A 27,453-nucleotide genomic window follows, 5' to 3' on the forward strand; every position below is an offset into this window, starting at 1 on the left:
ATGTTCAACAACTTGGTAATTATACTGCGTCAAGGTGCGTATATTGCCTCAAGTATCCTCAAACAGAAGATCCAGAGCCCTTTTTTCCTAGAAAGCTGGAAAAACACACTTCGGCCTGGGTATTGACCAAATAGAACATTCGTACAAGTCCAAGTTTTGTTTTAAACAAGATGGTTGAGAAACATACTATTGGTCCATATTATAGAGAGCAAAAGGGTTATCCTCACCTGCTGCTCGGTGGTGATATTACCAAGGGAGATTGGGAAGAAAATAAATCAAAAGAAATGGGGAATGGACACAGTTGGCTGCTAGTCCATTATTTGGAAACTACAATGATGGATCAAAGATATAGAGCCTCTTATACAACCTACAAAGATTACATTCAGAAAAGAAATCCCAGGATATAAAAACTAGAAAATACATCCTGGGAATATAGGGTATAATCATGCCGCTCTTTTTAGCCCATGGGCACCACTGCCTTTGAGAACGTATAAGTTCAATGTGAATGGTGTGGCAAAGGGGAACCCAGGTAGACCAATGGTAGGAGGAATTTTGAGACAGAAAATCCAGTAATCTTTGCTTATTCTGATCCACACAAAGAAATGACCCCTATGGAAGCTGAGTGTGCGGCATTATTTGACTGTTTGGAAATATGTGCTGATTGAGGACCATCTAGTCAACCACGGCCCGACCTGTCACCAACCACTCTACAGAGCCCGAGCCGACGTGAAGAATCCATGCTTCCAGTATCAGGTTTGAGAAGCGGCATTATCATCTCGCTTCTTGTCGTATGTCTTTATGTAATTTTATTTTTTGTTATCTTTGGATTTTGAAGACGCCTCGCCTGCATGAGTACTGGCCTCTTCCTCGTACGTAATTTATTTTTATTAAAGTAGTTGTCATATTTAGGGGAGGAAATCCATGTTGGGCTTCGTCTCCCCCTAGGTAGGTATTTTAAGGGGAAAGCCCAATAAGCTTTTCCCTTAAAAGGGGGCCAATTGAGCGTCCATAACTAACACTCCCTCTCTATATAGAAGGGGGAGGAGTAGACATGGGAGGGGGAGGCTTAGTCATCTTGTAAATTTTGGATCAGTGTTATTATTGGTAATTATCGTATGTTTTTACCCTTTTTTGAAGAAGTGTTATTGTGCTGGTTTTCTGAAATAAGAAGAGGAAGTAATTGAAGAAGACTCGTCTTGAAGATTGCATCATCGGGTTCCTTTTCTACCAACGATCTTCAGTCTCGTTGGCGTTTCCTAGACTCTGAGTTATCTTCATTCACCGGCACGTCATCGATTCGTTTAACAAATTCAAAGTATTGGAACGATATTTTAACGACCTACCAACATCTGGGCCACTACTGCACCCTGGGTGAACTATCTCGCTGGTCTCCTCCAACCAAGCCCCGTCCATGATAAGCCACCGCCAACTTACTCGCTGGCGTCATTCCACACTGATGTTTATCCTCTGTCCCTGAATGCCCCATTCTTGTTGATTGGTTTTACTAACTGAATCAGTTTAGCTGCGTTTGTCTCCTTCAGCCAGCCACTCAGTTGACGATTGTGGGTGTCTTCTATTAAACGAACCGGTATTCATTTGAATACTTGACTGGACCATGCCGCCTGAATCTGCTGATCTCCTGTAGGTTCTCGGAAAAAAATCTAAGTACTTCTTGCTTAAGGAAGGTCTCATTCTCTCCTCCTTTATTTACAATGTTATTTAATTCTTTCAGTGCTGATTTCTAATTGGTCATTGCCACAAATGAATTTAAATGTGATTTTAGAGTTAGCTATCAAAATCATGTTAGGATTTTATTTTTGTCAATGTTGGATCTGTTCGCTCACATCGAGGGTGTGGTCAATATTGGACGAATATCATTTCCCAGTCCGTTGGTCTTCAAATTCATTATGCAGAACATTGGGAGCTTGGTTGTGACACATTCCTCCTCTATCTCGTTATCTGGAATACGCCTTAGATCATTCGGATTCCAAAATATTTCTTGTACACTTTTTGAATCATACACATCAACCTACTCCGTTACATCCAAATTTGTTTTCTAACCTATGATGTAACATGAACCACTTGAACGCAGTCGTTGTGTTCCACACTGAAGTTTATCCTCCGTCTCGTGAATGCCCCATTCTTGCTGATCGGTTTTGCTAACTGAAACTATTTATTCGTGTTCATCTCCTTCAGCTAGCAACTCATTTGACAATCGTGGGTCTCTTCTATTAAATGAAGCGTTCTTCATTTGAATAGTTAACTGGACCAGGCCGCCTGAATCCGTTGGACTCCTGCGGTTCTCAAAACAAAATATCAATACTTCTTGGTAAGGAAGGTCTCACGCGGTGGGTCATACGGTCATTTATCTCTGCTTCCCCATCTCACCAGTCTTCGTTCAACTCTGCCCAGTCAGTTGACTGCCGGTCATCTTGTCGTGTTTATCTTACCCGCCATCCCCCGAAGGACACCCCCTCCATCAGGATTGGTTTCTATTAATGGCTCTTTTGGAAACATTAGAACCGCACTGTAACGACCCCTTCCGGATGCTATCTTCTCCTACATGCACTAGTTGATTGCTCCTCCCCATCAATAGAACTTTCAGTGAATTTTCTTATTCTACTAGCATGATTATCAAGCCCGCAGTGCAATCAGGATTTCTCTCTTGTATCTGTCATTGCTTGTTCGGGGTAGAAGATTCCCAACATGACTGTTCTTCATCCGTCAAAAACCGTTCCATGGTCGTCCCCTACTAGCATGATTATCAAGCTCGCGGTGCAATCAGGATTTCTGTCTTGTATCTGTCATTGCTTGCTCGGGTAGAAGATTCCCAGCACGACTGTTCCTCATCCGTCAAGAACCCTCCATGGTCGTGGCTTGTGTTGTTCAATTGAGCTGCGTTCTAGATCATCCAATGACTAACATACTTATTGTTATCATTTTTTCAAATCATATTATTATTCCACGTCCTTAACATCGCATGCTAGAGTTTACCCTTCAGACCTAACACAAAGTGCGCATTACGACTATCATGTTGCATCATGTGCGCAAGAAGGAATTAATAGTTTATATCTAAAATCAGATTAAATGGTATTATGTGATAAAATTAATAGCCAAATATATAAATTACGCAATCTACAACCTTGGTGGGACAAAATCCAGGTATATCTTCAACCGATAAAACAGATCCTACATGTCTTTAAAGAAGGTAATGAGGTATGATGCGGAATCGCAAGCTACGATCAACTGCCATTCTAGATCAATGGGAGAAACCGTGGCTACAAGATGTGTCGCATGAATGCAAAAGTAAGAAACCAAAGAGAGTTCTAAAATGTATGTGGGCAACTATGGACGCACACAAATGTTGATTTGGCGACCTGGGAGGAAGCAAGACCACCCAGTTACTAGGGGGTTTGGAGGACGAGGTACGAGGTCCTTTTTGTTCCGTACCATCAGAATCTTGTATACCATCTCAACCTGTTTGCCACTACCCTAGCCCCGGTGGTGGAGTCTCGCTCGGACGCACTAGAGGAAATAAAAGAAAGGGTCACTACGAGTGTACCTGTAGGGGCGAGGCCTGGTCGATCGAGACAAGTACCAATGCGAAGTCTGGCAGTCGAGCGACTGAATATGATGGTTGGTCTAATAGTGGGCCCAGTTCGATAAGTGAGACATCCAGGCAGACCATCCTTCACGTTGTTGAAAGATATCAAGGTGAAGGAGTGGGGAAGAAAACTCCATGAGAATCCATGGAGGAAAAGGGGAAGGTTGGCGGAGGAGGAGGGCAAGAGATGGAGACCAATCTCACAAAATTTACAAAAATTCACTTGAAAAAAAAGATCGACCTCATCATGTCCCTACTATATGTAGGTTAGGGTTTTTGTGGGTCTAATGGGCCAAAGCATGTTTTTGCCCTTAAAGGCCAAATAAGCAAATTTGGGAGGTCCACAACAGGGTTCATACTCTCCACTTGGTCTTCCTTACAGCGCTTTTAGGCCTCCTAATATTAGGACAATAGGAAGTAAATAAAAGGATAAAGTCAACCGTTTACCTCACCTTGTTGACTGGGGCGTGTACGTGATGTCGTGGTCTGGGGTGTGAGCTCGAGCTTGGCACGTTGACTAGCTTTGGGTTTTCGGCAATAGGTGGTCCCCATCAAGGTAGATAATTGATTTATTCATCATGCATACTGCCACCACAAACAATTTCGCACTTGTAGGGCAGATGAATTGCCATATCATGTCGAGGCTGCTACCACATGGACAAATTGGGATGGCCATTGATTAAAATGGTTAAATATATGGCACAACATTGTCAAAATTCACACAGTTTTATTTCATTATTTATCAAATAAAACAGATTAAAGGGTAATTTACAAGTCTAATGTTCTTTGTATGATCATGTTGGCCCTGAGACAGTTTTGTGATTTTTTTACTAGTATCCCCCTAGCCAATCAAAACTTCTAATATGAAGGTGAGGGTTATAATCTTTATGTTTCTTAGCTGTCTCACTGATTGATTACTCCAAAGTGAGCAAGAAGATGTACTTGTTGAGGATTCTGAGGCAGAAGGAGTATATAAGGTTGAATAGTTGGACAATTAACACAGCTTTTATTGTATAATTAGCATTATATACATCTTAGCAAGAAAACTGCTAATCATTTTCATTGACGATGAGCAGGGGAACAATGAATGATAGGGGCAATGAGGGGAAGGAAATTAAGTAAAAGAGGGATGCAGCATGAGAGAAAAAACAATTTCGTAAAGGCTTCAATATATATGTGTGGATGAAAGGCGATGAAAGCATACATGTATTCATGGCCACCACATCTTCGAAATCATAGTTTTAAGAATAAAAAAAGAAAAACCTAGGAAAGAGAGTTGGACAAAACGATATGCAATACATCCCAAATTATGCATGAAAACTTTTGAAATCAGGCTTACAGCACTAATCAAGGAAGAAAGAGGGGAAAAATAATTCTTCTTGCCTCTCAAAGTCAATGTTCTTTTCAGGCCTCTTGAACATCAAGGTTGTGGTTATCCTCTTTTCCAGCCTAGGAATATATTTTGTCTGAGATCTTGAATAAAGACAGCAGTATTGTGTCAATCATGGCTTTATGTTGCGCCTGTATGGACGTTGAGATTTATTTGCAAATCATACTATGAAACCCAAAGGGGTTTGTAATTGTCAATGTAGAGGTAACTAGAGAAAGCTTTTCTTTCATTATCTTTAGATAGTACGATACATATAGTAAAAGTAGCAGCCGGTAACTAATTCATGATACATTTTATATCTTGATTCAATCTCCTCTTATACCAAGTTGGAGGGATATCACCTTAAACATTTAATCACTTTCCTATATTCCTTGCTATATTTGAGAGAAGCTATGACAGAATCCCACGGTTAGGGACTTGTCAACCTTAGTCAAAACATGGTATTTCATATAAAATATTTCATATATCAGATTAATGGACCATTTACACAATCATGACATTGTACAATCATGACACTCTGGCATAATACACTTCAAAATAAAATACACAGACCATTTCAGAGAACTCTCTCTCTAAAGAGTACCTACAATTTGTCTTTAGGTGATTTTATGTATTCAGGGACTTCATTATGCATATCGCACAGTAATAAAATGAAATTAAATAAATCATAAAAACTATCTTAACAGCCTCAAAATATCCATCATAGACATCTTGTTGAGGTTTCAATTTGTAAGTTATAATCTAAGCTCTTAAGGTATTCATTACCCCATCAAAAACCTACTCTTGGCACAATATTCGGTCATTCACAAGATGATATTAATCTGAAAGTCTTACTCGCAAGAAGATAGTAGAAAGAAAATGGTAGAAAACTAATCTGAAACATTCATAGAAAAGGCAAAAATAAAACGTTATCTTGCAGTCTTCAAAGCATCACCATCCTATATTCACTACTTTTACTATCTTCACTCTCATTTCAAATCATGTCTTCAAAGCCCTATCCTGACACTCCAACTTTGCTGTCTAAAATGTTTTGGTCAGATTAACTCAGGATAGACCAAGTCAATCAAAGTTTTAAGCATTACGGGTAATTCTCAAGCTAATGTGGAGACCAAATTCCCCATGCATCTCAGATGTTCGTGAACAATTAATTCTAGCAATCCAATCATGATCAGGAAGCCAGAAGTTTTGAAGTGTTTGAACCCCTTACCCCCTTCATTTAAACTAGTTAACAGAGTCCACAAGATTTGTACCACATAAAAAACAATGTCCACTCAAGCTGCGTGCATGTATGTGCTAAAAACATGATACGCATGGCTTTATTGTGGATCCAAAATCATGTGAACTAATGATTTGAGTAGGAGTAAATTGAGCTTAAATAAAAGGTTGTCTCTGAGAGGAACCAGAAAGAAAGTTGAGATCTGACATTTGATCCACAAGTTTTTTGTACTTTTGCCTCATCCTCGTGTTACACCCCAATGCATATTGGTGCTCTCTCCTATCTTAATATCATGGACTTCCCTTTGCTATGAGTCTAATTCGTGCACACGATTGAAGTCAGGACATTGATTCATAGAAATGAGGAAGGTTTGGTAGAAACCACTTTCATAACTTAAAAAAAAAGCCATAAAGCAAACACTCGGGCCAAAATTCAATGACGCATAAAAAATGATTAAGGCATCAAAGCAGTTTCGTCCTTAAAATTCTGTAGGTGCATGCTGTAAATATTATTACTAATACATCTCATCAGATATTGTTCTTCTTGTCGGGCTCCTCTAGTACTTCTTCAGTACACTTTTTGAACTGCCACAGCACATCGTTTGACCTCGAATACCTTACATTAAAATAACATCGTATCCAAAATAATAGCGCGGACTGTTATGTTTCGTCTACCTATCCTCCATATATCATAGATATTATAGTGCTAGTACATTTTGCTAAGTGAATGCAAAATTTTTTATTACAATGGCACATGGTTTGGCTTGAATGCTAAAAGATGAAGCCATCAGCATCACACCATCACATCTCTCAAATGGCGAACAGATGCGACATATAACAGGAGCCCGAGAGATAGCGATAGATAGATATAGAAATAGATATAGAATTGGATAGATACAATGATAGATCACTGGATTGATATAAATATAGAGTAGATAGAAAGATAAATAGGTAGAAACATAGATACAGAGTTAGAGAGAGAAAGCTTAAGTGACGCAAAGAAGAGAGATAGACAGAGAGAGAGGGAGAACGAGACCAAGGTTGTGAGAGAGATAGACACTAAGACCAAGATCAAGGAACAGATGGAGCAAGAGCAAGAGACAGCGATAGAGGCAAGATGAGGAGATTTCATGTCGAGTAAGAGACCAAATAAAAAATAGTACTATGCATCCTATAAGACACTTATGAACACAGAATCAAACTCCTGTATTAAAATAAGTGAATTGAGAAAAAGACAGAATAAATAATCTAGTAGCACTCAATTCCAAGAGAGAGAGAGGGAAAGAGAGAGAGAGAGAGAGAGAGAGAGAGAGAGAGAGAGAGAGAAAGAGGGACAGAGAGAGAGAGGAAGATAGAGAGAGAGGGAGAGAGAGATGAATGGAGATACTAGTAGTCTGTGCAGGGGGGTTGGCGTAGGCGAGCCATTTCTTGGCCTTGAGGGCATTGGAGAGAAAGTAGAGGGTGAGGCTGAGCGCAGTCGTGGCTGCTGAGATTTCTTGGATGTTGTCCAAGAACTTGAACGAGAAGGAGATTGAGAAGAGAATATAAGAAGACAAGAGAACAAGAAGAAAGAAGGTTATAAATTGTTGTATTTCCCGCAAAGATTATCATAACATTGGTTGGAAATTTATACTGTATAAAGAAAGTTAAAAATTGTATATTTCTGTTGTAATGAATTACAAGGGATATATAAATTCGAATTATGGTTTTAAATCTTGTTCGGTATAATGCCTTGGGTGCACCTATCACAACCGTTGATCGGAGCTATATACCCTCACACTATAACGGGTATATGTATTTAACATCGAGCGTTATAATACTTTGGCTGCACAGATCACAACGGTTGATCGTTGCAATGGACCTATTGTATATAAGGGATGTGTAAAATCTAATCATGACTGTTAAAACTATCTAATGCTTAATCCTGACAATCTGTGTTTAATCCTATTATATGTTAAATTGTATTCTATATTTGAACACATAGTTAATCCTACTTCTAAGTCTCCGACGAGTATATAATATCTATTAAATTTTACTACCTAATCTTGATTAAGTTCCTAAGAGAAGATTGCCAAGCATTGAATCTTCAGTGTTTGACTGGACGACTAAGTGAGTTCAACTCCTCTTTGCACTGCTACGCAATATCATCGCCGTTGTAGATGACATTTAGCTTGTTCCTGCAAAAAAATAAAATATTCCTTGCAAGAGGTTTTTTAAGTGAGTCAGCTAGCTGATTTTTACTATTGATAAATTGAAGTTTTTGTGATTTGGCAGCCACTTGTTCATGAATGAAGTGCTAATTAATTTCTATGTGTTTCATTCTTACATGAAACACATGATTGACCGCCAGATATGTGGCACCAACATTGTCACACTACAATGCTGGTACGGATTCAGTTTCAATTTGAAGTTCATTAAGTAAAGACTGAATCCAGAAAATTTCAGCAGTGGCATTTGCAACTGCTTTGTACTCTACTTTACTGCTTGATCAGGTCACTGTAGACTGTTTCTTTGAGCTCCATGACACTAAATTCTTTGCAAGATAATTCAGATAGCTTCCTATGGATCGTCAATCTTCTCTATTACCTGCCCAATCAGAATAACTAAATGCATTGATGTAAGAATCAGAGTTTTTGTGAATTAGGAATCCACGAAGAAGACTGCTTTTTAGATATCAAAGTAAATCTTACAGAGATCCCAATCACTAGAATCAGTTAAATGCATTTTTTGGCATGCTTTGTTTACAGCAAAGGTGATATCTGGTCTTGTAAGTGTAAGATACGGAAGGGCTCCAACAATTTTTCTAAAAAATGTATCTCATTATCGATCTGTTTGTTTGTCATTGATCTTAGTTGTTAAAGTTAGAGAAACAGGTATATAGAGAGGCTTAGAACTCTCCATATTTCATTTCTAGAGTATAGACCGAAGATATCTTGACTGAGAAAGTAGAAAACCATCATGATGTTTAACTGATTCTATTCCATGAAAATATTTTGCTGGGCCTAAGTCACGAATTGCAAATTCTTTATGCAATTTTTATGCAATATCAATAATATTGTTAATATTAGCAGACATAATCAAAATGCCATCAACACATGTTAAAACAAACACTGGTTTTTTATCATTTTTAAGAAATAGAGATTGCTTAGTTGTCTCAAAATGTTTTGGATCCAATGAAACCAAAAGAGTGAAGCAAGGAACACAACTTATAAAACCAGGCTCTAGGCGATTGCTTTAGACCATTTATCAATTTTTTAAGTGAACAAACAAAATATGGGAGTGAAGAATTTTTGAAACCTGGAGGTTGTTCCATATAGAAATTTTCTTCTAGCTCCCCATGAAGGAATGCATTTGACATGTCCAATTGATGAACTTTTCAGTTATTACTAATGGCTAATGACAAGAGTAGCCTTACGGTTGTATGTTTGATCACAAGACTAAATGTTTATCTGAAATCAAGCCCCTCTTGCTGAGTAAATCCTTTAGCTACCAATCTAGCTTTGTACCGATCTACACTTCTATCAGGTTTGTACTTTACTTTGTAATCCCATTTCCATCGAATAACATGAAGATTTTTATTTCTAGGAACTAAGGTCCATGTTTTACTCTGAATAGGAGCATGACATTCAAGTTTCATTGCTTGTATCCAGCTAGTGAACTTTGATGCTTTAGTGACAGTAAGCACATTGGAACAGGATGTTTGATTACTGAGAAAGCTAATTGATTTCTTCATGATTGTAGACAAAATTTCTCTTGGCTCAGGCATATGACCAAGAGTGCGGGATTTTTCTTGAATATCAGAATGATTATTCATCTTATCAGATTGATTATTCAGCACTAAGTCAATATTTGACATATGCTTTTCGCCTTGTCCATCATGTTCAAAATTTTTGTGTGGGTATTTCACGTACTTTTCAGTAGTTTAGTTTAAGTGATTACTTGTTCTTTCTACAATTGGAATATTTGATGACACTTTTGGGCATGATCCAAGTATTCCACCATACTGTATAGAATGAGATTCAAATGGAATAATTTTTGTAAAAATTGACATGTCCGGAGACACAAATTTTACCAAACAGAAGCGACAAACACCTGTTCACGCTATGCATGGAACGGTATCCCATAAAAACGCATTTCTCTGATCATTGGTTGAACATGTTCTATGCATAAAATCTTAGATAAGATAACAAAGACATCCAAAATTTTTGAAACAAGAATAATCAAGGTTTTTATTTAAAAAATAACCCCAAAAGTGATCTATTTTTGATAACCGTGGTAGGCACTCTATTAATGAGTTAAGCAGCCATAACTACTGCACCATCCCAGAATTTCTTTGGCATTGAAGCATGATTAAGCAATGCCAGAGTTGTTTCAATCATATGTCTATGTTTCCTTTATGCGGTTCCATTTTGTTCAGGGGTATGAGGACATGATACTCTGTGAACAATGCCTTGTGATTTTAAGATTGAGTTGAGAGACTGGCACTCTCCACCCCAATTGAATTGAAAATATTTGATTTGAGTAGAAATTGTTTTTCCACTCTTTTATGAAATTCAATGGATGTAGACAATACTTCATTTTTCCTTTTTAGTAAATACAACCATGCATATTTGTTGTAGTCAACAATAGAAACAACATAATATGAAAAACCCAAAATTGACACAATAGGTGACGGTCCCTACAATTCAGAATGAATTATTTCAAGTGGTTTGTTAGAGTGATGATGAGTAGAAAAAAATGGAAGCTTATGAGATTTAAACTCTACATGCGCCACGTACCAGCTGTTTTGAAATATTTGATAAAGGAAATCCAAATTTATGTATAATATTTTGTAAAATTCAAAATTGTCGATGCCCCAATCTTGAATGCCACGCTTTTCTTGATGTTTTCTCTCCAACAAGTGCAGCTGGCTTGTAAATTGGTGTTTCCAAGCAGTAGAGGTCGTCTTTCAGTTCCCCAAAGCCGAGTGTTGCTGGTTTTCTTGTCCTTAGCAAGACAACAAGAAGGATGAAATTCGATAAAAATGTCATTAGCTACAGTTCACTGATGTGCAGAGAATAAATTATTTTTTATTTCTGCCACACGAAGTATACTTTTTGAAAAATGAATTATTTTCATAAGTAGAAAGTTTTGAAGAACCTATTGATAAGATTCTTATACTTCTGCCATTACCAATTTGTAGTTGCTTGTTTCCTTGAAATATGGTAGAGTTTGAGTTCAAATTTGTGTTTGTTGTGACATGATGTGTTGCTCTACTATCTGGGAACCAAGCTTCATTTTCTGAATTGTTTACAATGAATGCGTGTGGTGTAGCATGCCATCTCTGATTGTTTCAACCTGTATTCCGCTGAATTCTTCTAAATTCTTGACACTCTCTTGCTTGATGACCAAATTGGGAGCAGATTTGACATCTTGGAAGAAATCTGTTTGGTCTTCCTCTTCTTGTTCCACGATTTGGCTATACCCTCTAGATGGATAGTAATTTATTTGTGGAGTTTGATTTGAGGACGTGCTCAGAACGTGATTATTATTAGCCACAAGAGAAAACATGCCAGCATTCATATTTTGCTGGTACAAAAGATAAATTTCATGAAATTCGAGGTTGCTATAATGTCCTCAAATTTCATGTTGTGAAGATTGGCACTCATGACCATCGCAAACTGTGTCCTCATATTTCATTTCTAATCCTTGTAGAAATGTGTAATTCCTTGTGCGAACATCCATATTGGATCCAGAAGCTTCCAAAAACTCAATAATGAACCGAAAATGTTTACCGTACTCGTCAATAATCATTGTACCCATGGCAATGGTGTGAAATTGTTGGTGGGGATCCATTACTCTTGCTCTGCTTCTTTTGGAAAATGTACTTTCAAGCAATTTCCACGCCTCTTTTGTAGTCTCAGCACTTCTAATGAATAGAATAACAGATTTCGACAATGTAGTGTTAAGAAACCCCAAAATTTCTCGTCATTCCTCCATCATTGCTAGTAATCTGGATTCTTGACAAAAATTTCATGTGGATCTTGAACATAAGTCAATCACGGATCATTTTGAATAGAAAACATAAGTTCATACCCACTGAGAACTAGAATCATTCAGCTTTTCCAGATCTGGTAATTATCATCATTGAGTCTCACAAGCACGATAGCTCCTGGTGGGATGGATGTTCACCGGGACTCATCTTGCGGTGACGGCGTCACTCGTGGCGACAAGGGAAGCCAGAGAAGTAGTTGCACCGATAGTTTCTTCTAGCTTGATACCGAAGGGTTCTGATACCATGCTGAGATTTCTTGGCCGTTGCACAATAACTTGAATGAGAAGGAGATTGAGAAGAGAAGATAAGAAGATAAAAGAACACAAAGAGAGTAGGTTAGAAATTGTTGTCTTTCCCGCAAAGATTATCGTAACATTGGTTGGAAATTTATATCGTATATAGGTAGTTAAAAATAGTAAATATCCATTATAAGGTTTTACGACGGATATATAAATTTGGACATCTTTGTTTAATCCTATTATATGTTAAATCGTATTCTATATTTGAAAAGATATTGAATCCTGCTTCTACGTGTCTAACGAGTATATAATATATATTTAATTTTCCTATCTAATAATGATTAAGTTCCTAAGAGAAGATTGCCGAGTGTTGAATCTTCAGTCTTTGACTTGACGACTAGATGAGTTAAGCTCCTCTTTATTGTGCCCCCGCTAACAACGTACACTCTCCAATTGCCCATGAGCATGACAAGAACAATGAAGGCTGAGGGCACGGTACACATGGTGGCGAGCCACGGCATGCCAGAGGGCACTCGAAAGGGATGCATCAGCAGCGGCTTCTTGCGCCACATCCAGATAAACGTAGTTGCCACGAAAACGTTGTCGGTGCTCATGAAGGAGAAGCCAAGCGTGATAGTCGTTGACATGCTGATGGCCAGCCACAACATGTCGAACCAGGCCAATCGGACAGCCAAGAAGCACACGAGGAGGCCCAGATCTGCCATGCCTAGCAGCTAGAAGGAGCACATGCTCAGCACCATCTCGTACAGCCTGATAGCTGATAGATCGGTGCCCACCTCCATGCACACCTTTAGCCACTTGCCCACTATCATGCCCGCCAGGGCCACCCCAAGAACAACCGTTTTTTTTCCTCAGACTCAAGGTTCGGAGATAGAGGGAGAGAGATAGAGAGGGGTGGAGAGAGAGAGACGTTCAGGTAAAGCAAAGGGTGAAGAGTGAGAGACGTTTAGAGAGAGAGAAGGAGAGAGATTGAGATGTCAGGAGAGGGGGAGAGATATCAGAGAGACAGATTGAGAGATTGAGATACTGAGGTATAGAGATATTCCGAGAGGTTGAGATAGATACCTTAAAAAACACAGGGAGAGATTGAGAGATTGAAATATTGAGATATTGGGAGATGTTGAGATAGAGAAATTGAGCAAGGGAGAGACAGATTGAGAGAGATATAGATATTGATCGAGCCACAAAAGGGTTTTGAGAGAGAGGGAGCGAGAGAGATATATTGGGACTGATATCTGAAGGCTGGTAGGGGATTGATGATAACAGTTAACAACCCACTAGAGACGCTTCTTGAATCAACTGATAATATTAAAAAAGACATGTTATTCTCTAAGTGATCGGAAGGGTATTAAAAGTTTTTTAAAAGGAAAATAGAGATTCCGATAGGCGGATCTTCCATAAATATTGAGTTGGTCAGTACCTAGTAGCCAAAGGCAATAATGTCTACTCTCTTCCGTTTTAGAAAGCTTCAGAAATATTTAAAACAATGGGAATAGATACTCGCGTTGGTGGCAAGTATTGTAAAGATAATATAAGAACAATAAAATACACAAACATAATATAGAGATTTCTATGGCCCAAAACATGAAATACACAGAAATATCTAACTTGATTTTGGGGCCTAAATATAGATTTTAGATGAATAGGTGGATGGATTGATAGAGGGATGGATTTGACAAAGATATAGAAAGTGAGATATAGCAAAAAACAGCGAGAGATAGAGACAGAGGGAGAGCGAGGGAGACTGGTACAGAGATGGGAAGATGTATAGAGATATAGAGATGACGTGTAGGATGTATATAGAGAGACATAGAGAATGAGAGTTATAGACATTGAGAAAGAGGAAGAAAGGACAGAGCGATACTCAAAGAGATATGTGGACATTTAAAGAGTGAAAGAGTCAGACGAAAAGTGGGCGAGAGATTAGTTAGGAGGGAGGCAGACAAGTATATTGGAAGAGAGGGAGAAAAGTAAAGGAGAGAGATCAAGGGAGAGGAGAACAGGGTAGAGAGAAAGAGAGAAGAAAAAATTAAGAGATATAATAATAGGTAGAAAGATATCATTGGAGAGAGGAAACAGAAATACCAATATATGGAGAGAGCGAGCAAGCGAGAGAAATGGAGAGGGAAAGAAAAAAAAAGAGGGACCCACAGAAAAAGACTGAGAAAAAAGGATAATAAGCGTTTACTGGTGGTGTCGGCGAAGAAGCCGTCGGTCCATTGGTCCTACGAGAGCTAGAGAGCACGCATAAAAGAAAGCAAGAGGATGAAATAACCTATGCATACGAGGAGGTCGCCGGTGAGCAGCACCCTGGGCAGCGTCTTCTTGGGGTTCTTGACGTCCCCTGCGAGCGTGTTGACACTATCCCACTAGTTCAAGTTCCACAAGAGGTCGTTGAGGTAGAGACTCCAGTTGCCCCTCATCATCATGAGGTAGAGACTCTAGTTGACCCTCATCATCCTCGCCTCTGGGCATCTGAGCCACCTCTCTGGCTAAATCTTGGGCAGCGTGACCGTGGCCATGAAGAGAAAGGGGTGCTATTGCTGCTAGAGTTGGTCGTGCAGAGCGCTGCAAAAATTTTCACCGAGTGTGTGAATTTATGCACACAGAAAATGGCCTGTGTGGTATATAGTGCACTTTTGTGCAGAAAAGTGCACCGCACAAATCACTAAATTTGCACATTTCAGAGGAGTTTAAAGACTTTTTTCAATGCGATTTGGAAAATAAAATAACTGCGTTTAGTTCTTAATATAAGTGGTAAAAATACTATGTTAAATTACTAATATAATTAATAATTGATAATTATAATTACTATAACGCGGGGACACTGTCAGATGGCACGTAGTAGATCAGCCTCTTCATCCTCCTTTGCTGTATAGAGACGGAGAAATAATTGATTGACGTGGTTGAGCTGTTCAACGTGCTGCCTAAGTTTTCAGAGGTGGAATAGTTGCCCGAACAGAGATATTGGGATGTCTAGTCCCGAGCATAACAGTCAGAATACCATCTGAACCAGACGGGAGTGGAAGAAGTTGAGAAAGAAATAGAGTGAGGGAGAAGAGAAGCTGGAGAATAGGAAGAGAGAAATATTTAAGAGAAATGGAGAGATATAAGGATGGAGAATAGGGAGAGAGGGGAGATAAGGCGAGAAAATAGGGCGAAAGGGGAGAACTAAGAGAGAGAAAGAAACAGATAGATAAGGAGAAGAATAGGGAGCAAGGGACATATACAATAGAGAGAGAGATAAGGAGAGAAAATATGGCCAGAGGGAGAGGTATAAGAAAGAGATATAAGAGAGAGAGATAAGGAGAGAGATAGGGAGAGAGGGAGAGATATACTAGAGAGATAAGGAGAGAGATAGTGAGAGAGGTAGACATATACGAGAGAGAGATAAGGGAAGAAAATAAGGAGATAGAGAGAGATATAAGAGAGAGTTAATGGGAGTGACGTAAAAACATAGGATCAATGAGTGATCTATTGCATAGATCAATGAGTTATCTATGCAATGTATTAAGTAAAACCAATAAGAATGATGTGATTATCGGCTATAAAAGCACTGAGATCACGTGCACACGATGGGGCGAAGTGCTCAGGCCTGCTATTGAGGGAGTGTGGACATTTGCTGAGAGGCTAAAGAGGATGGCTTGAGTTAGACTGATTTGGTGCACCATAAGGGATGCTAGTCGTGCGAGCACTTGCGCAAGCGGCGTTTGATGCACGATAATGCGAGAGACCTGATTTGGGTGCCGGTGCGTGTGCTTTGATCTTTATGGGACTTGAAACCGCCCGGCGATCGAGAAGACTGACGGACTCCGGACTAGAATACCCAAGATAGGGATTATTGGGAGGGGTGGGAATCTGCAAAGGCCGCTTAGGTAGTGAGGTTGGAGGAAGATCGAATTGAGTGGACACGAGGTTGGACGTCCTCAAATCTTGGATTCTTGGACCGAACGCTTCAAGATACACCACGAGACTCCAAAAACTTCATGAGAAGCTTCAAGAAAAGGCTACCTATGAATCACAGCCATATGGTTGTTCTGCCCCAGAGATGTGGCTAGACAAGGTAAAACAAATGGTGAGGCGATGTGCAAGTCCACAAACAAAATCCTAGAAAATGGTAAATGAGCTTTCTAATGGGAGGAGATCGGGAGCCCAAGATGAAAGATTTTTAACTCAAGGTGAAAATGAACTCCAAGGCTTCATTGGGCATGCCTTCCCTTTATATAGACGAGGGAGGATGCCCAAGTGGGCGGAATTAGGGGAAAAAGTCTGGTGACAAGGATTCCCCTTGAATGTATGATGTAACACGTAGGCGGCTGGGATCGAGCGGCACGTGCTACAACACAAGACAAATGTCCACAATGATGCAAGATTTATATGACATTATCTTTAAAATCAATGACAAGTACAAGGAAAGACTATTAGAAGTCGGCGGTCAATTTAATCGACGAAGCTCGATTGTATCACAATCAACTCCTCGACGTCCCTTTGGACTAAATAGATGCTACAGTTTGAGGGTTAAAGTTAATTATCTATTGGCATCCAGGCCTCCTCAGTAATTAAATTCTGGTTACCACAAAGAAGATCCTATCTCTCACAACAAGGGCTATATTCTAATTGACGTATGACAAGTCAAATTCTCAGAGGCAAGGAGCACAAATCTACAATACCAAAATAAATAACCAATTGTGAACGAAAGGGAATGACGACAGAACTTGATGGACGATATCCTACATTGGTGCAGTAGGGCCGCGAGGGTAGAGGCAAGTAAAGAGCAGGTGCACAGGCAAGGCACGGTGTGTGGGCAGGGCACCAGCAGGAAGTAGGAAGCAGACACACAGCCGAGTGTGCACGTGCAGCAGAGGACGGGCACGTGGCAGGACATGGTGCGCGACAGGGTACGGACGCAGGGTAGAGCGCCGACGCGTCGCGAGCACACGCGTGCACGTAAGAAGGCTGGTGCACGAGCAAGACATGGGCATGGACAAGGCGCTGGCATGAGGCGGGCGCAGACGTGCACAACAGAGTGCGGGCGCACAGGCAAGACAGCGGTGCGCGGGCAGGTCTGGGTGTGGGCGCGCTGCTAAACTGAGCGCAGCACGGAGGCGGCACGCGGTAGGCGCATGCACCCATGACGGGGTGCGGGCATGCAGGCAAGATGCCAACGCGCGGACAGGTATGGGCGTGGGTGCGCAGTAGGGCTGAGCGCGATGAGAGGATGGTGCGCGACAAACGAACAACAAGTGCTTTTCAAGAAAGGCTTCAACAAGGCACTTCTTGTGGAAATATTGAAGCAAACCGATTAAGAACACGGGGTTCTTGATGGCAATATGAACGGTGATGAGTGGCACTAAAAGCAACATTTCGTGATGATCTTCGGCGTGGAGAGTCGACCACGATCCCACAATCTATTGACAACTACCTACTGGCAGAAAGAAAGAACTAAGAAAGAAACTCAACTTTCTGTTTTTCCTTTAAAATTCACTTAACAACTCCTCTTGGTCATGGTAGACTTTATATAGGTTTAAAGGCAAGCCCAATCGGCCACAACGGGAAGGAACCATCTCTCGACGAGCGGCCCTCCCAAAACAATGAAAATACAACCGTTCGAAAGGACCAGGCCCCAAACACAAATTGGCCTATCAACAATTTGTGAAGAAATTACATTCAAAATAAGTGATAAAATACGAACGATCGCTGATGCATCTTCAAGCATAGTACTTGAACGATGTGTTGCCCACGTCGGCTCGAGCTGCTCAACGAGGTTCTTCACGTCATTCTGTGCTGGTGGCGAGATGGTCCCCCATAAATTTACATCAAATAAAAATAAGAAAATAACAATGAACGAGGCCCAAACACGGCGCCCCATCAGAATTATTCAATAAAACCCAAATAAAATAAAATAAATTTCATAGCCCAGAGTCATTTGCTACGTAGAGTTCTTGAAGCCAGGACCGCAGACATTAACTCAAGCTGCATTGCAAGATTTTTGGTGTCTAGTGGCCTGGCTGGTGCGATGCAATAGAGAGAGATATGAGTGAGATAGAGAAAGAGAGAATTAGGGAGAGAGAGAGATTCAAGGGGATAAAATAGAGAGATAGTGAGAGATATGTGAGAGGGAGAGATAAATAAGGAGACAAATAGGGAGAGATGGAGAGATCTGTGATAGTGACAGAGAGATAAGGAGAGAAACTAGGGAGACAGGGAGAGATCTAAGAGACAGTGAGAGAGAAAGTTGGGAGAGAGGAAGAGATATAGGAGAGAGAGATAAGGAGAGAAATAGCGATAGAGAGAGATATAGGAGAGAGGGGTACGGAGAGAAATAAGGAGAGAGGGAGAGATATAGGAGAGAGAACTAAGGAGAGAAATAGGAAGGAGATATACGGAAAAGAGACAAAGACAAGGAGAGAAAATAGGTAGACAGGGAGAGATGAGAGAGAGATAGAGAGAGAAATAAGGAAGAAATCAGGACAAGAAGGATATAAGAAGATAAAATAGGGATAGAGGAAGAGATAGAGATAATGATAAAAAATAGGAAGAGAGGGGTAGCGCGAGAGATGAGAGCGAGAGATACGAAGAGAAAATAGGGAGAGAGGAAGAGATATAGGAGATGAAGCTGTTGGACAAAAATGGGATGACATTTTCGAACGGATGGAACTGGACTGAGCGGACTTCTTTCCGTTCTTCCTCCATGGAACTTATTTTGTACGATTCATCATTAATCGCAGTTTATTCATCATCACAGGTTTGTACTCAGTTCCATTCCATCATTCGTCTCTTTGAAAAAATAGAACAATAATTGACTCTTAGATGACGGAATGTGGGCCTTTTTAATATTCCCTATCGACCTCTCCCACTTAATTAAAAACTTCATGTTGGTATGCTTCTCTACTGCCACCTACGCCAGCACTAAGGCCCACGGCAACCATTGATGGACCTTCTCTATGTTGGGCAAGTGGCGCTGCCTCTAGCGGTGTCATCTCTTTCACGGCCTGCAACGGAAATGAGCTCTGTGTTAAGTTTTCTTGGCCGTTGCACAAGAAAAGGGAAAGAACAAAGATTAGAGAAAGAAGAGAAGAGAGGAGAGAAAGAAGAAAGACTTGAACACGAGTAGTGTACTGATCGTTGTATTTCCCGCACTTTGGTTCTTACAATTTATGTGTATTTATATAGTAAATATATCTAAAAATAGTTGACGGTTTCAACGGCTATTTTCGTTGGAACTTCTCCAACGTAATTTGAATATACGTGTTATCCCGTCCGTTATAACGTCAGGGGTGCACCGATCACGACCGTTGATCGGTGCGGTGATCTCGTTAAGTATTGAGATCCAATCCTAGCCATTATAACGATTCTACATTTGATCCTATCCATCTATATTTGAACCTATTCTATCTTTCATCCTGGACTATGTTTGAACCTATATTTGTCCTATCTTCTATCCTCTATCGAGTATATCGTAAGTAATTGATTTTACTAACTAATTTGTATTAGATCCTATCATGCTGAGGCGATCCCATAGCTCGGTGTGGCTAGTTGCGGAGCGAGTAAAACTCCTCTTCTTCACACTCTGCTCGCAAGGACCCAAGGTGGTGGCCAGAGTGGACACCGGTGACACCCATTTCCTCGCCGCCTACACCAGCTCTGTCGTCTGGCCACGCTGGTGGTGCAGACCTGGTCCCAACGTTGATCCAGTGGTGGAGATTGCAAGCTCGCGGGGGAAGATCTTGATCTCCGCCATCCCCTGACATTGATATAGCCGGCCTTATCTTCTCGCTGTCGACTTACCTTCTGGTCGATTTAGTTTTTTAAATAAGATATTATGCAAATTGGAAAAATTCGTCCATCATCCGCTACTTTTTCATCCGTTGTTCGCCATGAATGATATATGACCAAAGATGTGCGCCGGATAACCCTTCATTCAGTTATCCTTCAGTTGCTTTGGACGATGACGGATGATGATTTTGGAATACACGGGCAAGGAAACATCATCTGTCGTCCACCTCTAATATGAGAGAGACAGAGAGATAACTATAGAGAGGAAATTGGGGAGGGAAGGAGAGATCTAAGAGAGAGAGATAAGGAGGGAAAACAGTGAAAGGTGGCATAATCTAAGACAGATATAGAGATGAGAAGAGACGGAGAGATATAGGAAATATATATTTAACATCCACAAACTGCCAAATAAAAAGCGTCCTAGGCCAAAGTATCACAAGTACCACCTCGAGCCGAGCCGTCGCAAGGAAAACTATAACCGAAATCCTTTTTATTCGGCATTAATTTAGAACCAGATGCATCGAAAGCACCTTTTACTAAAATCAAGATAGTTGTATGCAAACCTAGGGTAATAGCATGATGAACCAAGAAATCTCCAGTACCTACAGCTAAGAAGAGCGAATTACTACTCTCATTAACAACATTCAACCAGCCAGGTAACCATAGGTTTCTACCAGTATTTAATGTGGGGACAGTCGTTGAAGATAAGAGCACATCAAAACCATATGAGAGATATTTCTGGTAAATTTCTGAAGTGAAAGCACATTTTTAGAAGTATCAGGTATGTGTAGAATATCCTTCAAGTAGAGTATTCGATTTAAAGCAGTAATTTTAGAAGAATGAACCATATGTTTTTTGGAAACCTGTTCCATTATCTACTTCTAACTTGTCATCTGGTCGGTACGCAATTCGTTGGATCAGTGAATTTTCATTTGATGTGACATGATGCATTATACCATTATCAAGGTACCATCCTTGATCCTTTGAGGTAGTAGCAATGTAAGCTTGAGTGTGTCGCTAAGAATATTGATGAGTGAACTTGAAGCTTTGAAAATCTGGACAGTATTTGGCCTGGTGGCCCAATTGCGAACAAACTTAACATCTAGGTTAAGAACATTTGATTTCTTCTTCTTCCTCGTCATTTACCTTTAAATTAATTCCTGTTTTGTTTGTAGTCCTCTTTCGGATAATTGTATCATTGCTGACTTCATTATGTTTGCAGATTATTTGCCATTGGACGAAAAGAGCTATTGTCATCCTCTTGTGCAAAGCTTAAGAATGCTTCGCGAGCCTTCAGATTAGTAACAATTTATTTGAATTTAAAATGTTGAAGATTTCATCGACACTAACAACAAATTGGGTATAGGCTGATCCTAATCCTCTTACAAATGTTTAAACGGTAGATGTCTCCGGAATTGGATAACCCATTTTTTCAAGAGACTCTGTAGCACCTGTAAAAAATGCTCAATATATTCTTCAATGGATCTTGTACCTATCTTCATATTGCGTATTTGGCATTGAGGCTCCATAATCCTCACTTGATTCCAATCAACAGACGTATTATCCAGATTTTCCCAACGTTTTCAAGAGGATCTTTCTTTATTTTTGTACGGTAACACGGATTTGGAGATAGTTTGATGGAGAAAGCCCAACACCTTCTGGCCTATTCTCCGCCAATTCTTGATCTCAGGATTCTCAATTATGTTCCCATGTGCATCTGGAATGGAAATCAGAGGAGACACGCCTACAAGAAACTTTATTAAATATACCCTGTACAATTGGGATAGTGGATTGCTTCTACATCTGGTTATTGTTGCTGCCGAATCTCATATGAATTGTAATTCACGGTGGAATTGCAAGTGGGACTTGTCCTGCAACTGTGGATACTGTAGATTACGACCGTGAATACTTTTGGCGTAACGATAATAAAACTCTCCCCGGGCATCTTGATCCCTGATTCGCACTTTGATACCTTGTAAGATTTCGATATTGCTTCAAGTGACTGTAGAAGAAGAAGATGAATAGAACAGAGAAGATAAGAGAGGGAAAAGAACACGGAGGCACGATATAATATCATTGTATTCCCATTAAATTTAAAGGTTTACAAGGTTGGTAGTTTATACAGTAAAGTAGTAACGTACATAACGGTTATAATCATAGCCGGTATAATTGTTTATTGTGACTACTGTCATTTAATCCTAGCCATCCATTTTTGTCTGTTTTAAAATTCTGTTATAACCGTAGCTGTTATATTTGTTTATAACGCCTACGCTTGATCTAATCGTGACCGTCCATTCCTATGTATGTTCAACTCTATCGATGTTGAATCCTCTCTATGTTTGAACTTTTATGAAATCCTAACAACCGAGTCTATAATGGGTATAACTCTAAAAGCCCATTTATTACTAATATAATCGTATTTAAGGTCCCCATTGGGCCGCATCCATCTTACAAGTCCTCGACTCCTCTTTCAGAAGGAAGAAGGGACATTGCAATTTACGGGTAACATTGTGTTTGAGTAAACAATTTATTCCAATGAAACATTTGCTGGTCGCAGCTTTAGTCTGAAACAGTTTCACAACTAACATTAAGCTACAAATAGGCGTGGGACAAAACATAAAGTATGAATAGTTGATGCCGGTTCAATGTATCAGATTATAATAAAGTAAAACTTTCTAGAAAAAGGCAAATATCATGCCGCAAAATTTTATCTCCATTATTCCAGAAGCTCCGATTGTCAAACACTGTGAAGTAGCCATCAAAGACGATCAAGAATCGATCTAACATATCACGTTGACGCCGATGTATCATTACCGTAATAATTGCTCGCATTTATCACCCAACCAAATATTCAGGATATTTAATAAGTGAAAGAGGCATTAAAATCTGTTTCGTTGAATATAACTAATCTATAGGGTAAATGAACATACATACATTCGTTGACTATTTGTGTATCGAATATTCTGAACATAACTAATCTATAGAGTATATCCTCTGAGACGGTAAGACAACAAGGTAATATTTAGCTTCTAGCAGATTTTAAATTGGAAATGCGAACGCGCTCTCAACTTAGATTCGTGCTCCTTTGGACCTTGCATAAAATAGACATTCTCAAACCAACAAGTTTTATCAACGATTCAAGAGGAACAATGAAATCGCATAGAGAAGAAGAGATAAGTAATAAGAATCTTGCTGCACAGTCGCACATGGCTGGCCAGAAGGACTTGGGAGTCTATTTTTGCGATCATGTGAGCTAACTGTTCTTAAGAGTAATTCAAATAGTTTGTCCAGGGAAGATAAAATTTCCAGGTTAGACAACTGGTCCATTCCTACCATCCATTATTCATGCAGCTGTAGAGGCACACAATTTTTTAATTCACTTGATGACTACGTAGTGGTCCTTCATCATCAAATATACCGGAAAAGAAACGGAGATCTATGTCATACAGCCTTTGACTTTTTGGCGCGTCTCTCTCGGTTGATGCGGACTGTCGCAACACAGAAAACCACATACTAAGGGCCAATGAAAACTATATATATTCGTATCATTGCTGCTCATCTCAATAGGAGCATCTGTCATCTGAGCAGAGGAAACGACGAGATGGCTGAGCGTCCGCTTGTCTTTCTGTCCGTTCTCCTCCTGACAGCGTTTACGCTGCTCCTTGCGCCTGCTATCGCGCTGCAGGACCAGAAGACATTCAATGGTTTGAACTCTCCCATTATCTTGTTTACATACTGCCGAGACCTACAGTGTCGTCTTCGGGTCCTTCGTTACATTTAAAATTTTGTCTTCCTTACGTTATACACGTTTCATCAACCAGTTAATTTTTATATCTAAACATGGATGTATATTGCGATTATCTATACTGAGATGTCATATTTGTCGATTGACTTATACATCTAACTCTCTCTAGACATATCCACGTGGTAACCTGTGACATGATTCAATGTTAATTTCTCTCTGGATATTTTTCTCGCACGTTTTTTACGCGGAAATGAAAATTCAATTCATACTCTTTTACCGATTCACCATTATATTGGTTTGGAAGAAATATCGGTCCATTTACCACTATATCTCGCTGTGTCTGGACATATTCGTTTGTAACCTGAAATACGCAAGTCAAGTTTCTTTATTAGTATTTGTGTGCAGTCTGGTTTTATATTTAATTAACAACGTATAAATTAAAAAACGCGCGCATATTGCCTTTATATTTATTAAAATGTAATATCGTGCAATTTTACAAGTTTTTAGTCTATCTCTGCACATAAAAGTATTGACAAAATATTTTTTGCTACTTTTTTTTTTCTTTATGGGCAGTTCCATTTTAAAACAGGTTAAACATATAACATCCATAAACGTATCAACTCCGCTTTCCAGCACTATATAGAAATTTTTAGTAGGAACTTATCTTTTTGGTGTTCTCGGCGTGCACAGTGCAGCCTCTGGTGCAATTTAATGGCAACAATAGGACTGGAAATTGTTGCAGCCGGTGCTGCAACTTCAGCAGTAACGGGACATGTATTGGCTGCTGTATCTTTACCACGATCACTCCCGTAAGCCCGGCCTGTTGCACCCGCTGCTGCTTCAGTTTCTTCGGCTATTGTTTCTCGTGCTGCCCTTAAGTTGCCCAGAAAGACAACAACGTATATGTTTCCTCTCAACGAGCGTTAACTGGAAAAGAATAAGACTTTGCCTTCCGTTTGAGAAAGAATAAGAAAACAAGCCGAAACACCTTCCTGAGGTGTTTGATGTAACAATAGTTATTGGTATAAACGAACGCGAAGTTATTTTTGTTTCTTTTTATCCGGTACAAGATAAAGGTTCAAAAGCTAGGTTCAGGAGGGTTATATATGCAGATAAATTAGTATGTAAAACTTACATGAAGTTTCCCGTTCAAGCTTGAGCAAGAAGGGAGACAATATGGCACAGAACTTCCTCTTCTGATAACTATGATGTGCTATAAATGTACACATAAATAGGAAAAGGTCGTATGGGTAATTAGCCCTTGAGAGGGAAACGGTTTGATAGCACGGCCGGTTGAGTAAATAATAAAGTTTTAATTGAAGTTCCAACAGTCGACATTGAAGGTAATCGGTCTCATTGAGGATATGACCAGCGAATTTCTGTCACAACATATTATTGCCCAAGGAGCACGAGCCTCTTCAATGAAAATGATTTATTTTAGAAGAGCCGGGGTTTTATGAAAATTTAGTCATCCAGTAGAAGGATTCCCAGATTTTGGTGATGTCATAAACACACTCAATGACAATCAGAAAAGACGGAGGTGTTTTATGTTGATGAAAAGGGTCTGAAACCATTAACTTGGAATTAACATAACCCTTTCATAGTTGATTGTTTAAGTACCTAAAATGCTTTCGTGAGACAATCGACGTCGAACTAAGTAGGGGTGGAGAAGCCGAGGACGCATACATACTTTCTCATTTAGAGGTCCAAGTAAACCTCTTTCTGGCATAAAATTGGAGCTAGCCCTAATAGTTGATAGCTTCTAGAGATATAACTATTCAGCTGTCTTCCATTTTACAACATGTACAATCCTTCCTACATAGTTTATGCAAATTTGTTGGCATAATATCAGACACCTACATCAATAATCATTATTTTTATTTAAAAAATATAACCATTATTATTAGTAAGAAGGAAAATGAAATACGCACCAGCAATAGAGCATCCGAGATGGTGCACCGTTAAATATATCAGCCATAAATAAGCTAATAACTTCAAGGCCCAACAGAAGGTGCCAGTGAACGCAGTCCAATAAAATATAAAAAAATAATTTTAAAAACATTGATAACTAGAATTTTCCCCATGTGAGTTTGAAGTACCACCATTTATCTTCTCGGAGTAGTATTAGAGCTGGTTTTCTAAGTTCGAATGCAAGTAGTTAAAAGGACAATAAGGGAAGTGTGGTGGGTTTTATCATCTTATTGGCTGACTTCATGTCACTAATTATGCCGTCTGGATGATAAGGACTCATAAAACTTGACCGATAAAGGTGTTATTTGTCATTTTGAAAAATTATTGGTTGGGTAAACGAAATAATGATATTCCAAAGTTCGTTGTGCTCCAAAAAGTAAGCCTGAACTTATATGGCAACCACAATATGGTATAACTTAACCTGGAATAATTTGTATAACACTATATTGATACATCACGTAGTAAGCATTCCTTAAAAGGTTTACCAGGGGAGATCTCCATGTTGTTCCATGATGAGGACAAAGAGGTCACCTTCTTTGGGTCACATCATAGCTGTGAAACCATTGGCTGGCATCAAAAGGTATATATGAAGGAAGAAGGGACATTGCTTTGCATGTTTAATCTTGTGTTTTGGTGAACAGTTTTTTACAAAGAAACATTTACTTCTCGCAGCTTTAGTCTGAAACAGTTTCCAATATAACATCAACCAACAAATAGGCGCGCCAACAATAACATAGAGTATTAAGAATTCATGCAGGTTCAATGTATTCGAGTACAATCTAGGAAAACTTTCTATAAAACGGGAAATATCATGCCACACAATTTTATATCGATATTCTTGAAGGTCCGACCGTTAAACAACTTGAACTAGCCTTCAAAGCCGATCCAGAAACTACCTAACATGTCACGTTGAAACCGATGTATCATTTATATAACATTTGCTCACATTTAGTACACAACAGAATATTCAGCATATCCTATAATTTAAAGAGACATTAAACTGTATTGGTAGCTCAAGTGTCCATGATCAGAGATACTGGTTGACTACGTGTATACCCTACTGTCTGAACATAGCTTATCAATAGCGTATATCCTTTGAGACGATACCAAGAAAGGGTAGAATGTAGCTTCTAGCAGATTTTAAATAGCAAACGCGAAACATCCGTCATCAAATATTTGGCTTGTTTTGGACCTTGCATAAAATTGAGATTATCACACCAACAAGTTTTGGCAGGGATTCTAATAACGCGACTTAAGAGGGACAAAAAAAACACATATCGAAGAAGAGATAATTAATAAGAATCTTGCTGCACACTCGCACATGGCTTCTAGAGGGAGTTCGAGGTATTTTTTCGGTAATACTGTGACGTAACTTTCTTCAGATTAACTCAATATTTTGGGCACGAAAGAAACGTATCCGCTCCAATCTCTGGCCTAGAAAAAATTGAGGTTAGACAT

At 39.5% G+C, this 27,453-nt stretch overlaps 1 long non-coding RNA gene across 1 annotated transcript; it reads left to right on the plus strand.

The window, feature by feature from the left end:
- Positions 1 to 23,810: 23,810 nt before the first annotated feature.
- LOC144708040 (uncharacterized) lies at positions 23,811 to 25,081 on the plus strand. Its single transcript, XR_013582624.1, has 2 exons — positions 23,811 to 23,983; positions 24,715 to 25,081. It is a non-coding gene; the product is annotated as an uncharacterized LOC144708040 (long non-coding RNA).
- Positions 25,082 to 27,453: the final 2,372 nt, after the last annotated feature.

The sequence above is a fragment of the Wolffia australiana genome, chromosome 9 (assembly GCF_029677425.1).
Source record: "Wolffia australiana isolate 7733 chromosome 9, ASM2967742v1".
NCBI classification, from domain to species: domain Eukaryota; kingdom Viridiplantae; phylum Streptophyta; class Magnoliopsida; order Alismatales; family Araceae; genus Wolffia; species Wolffia australiana.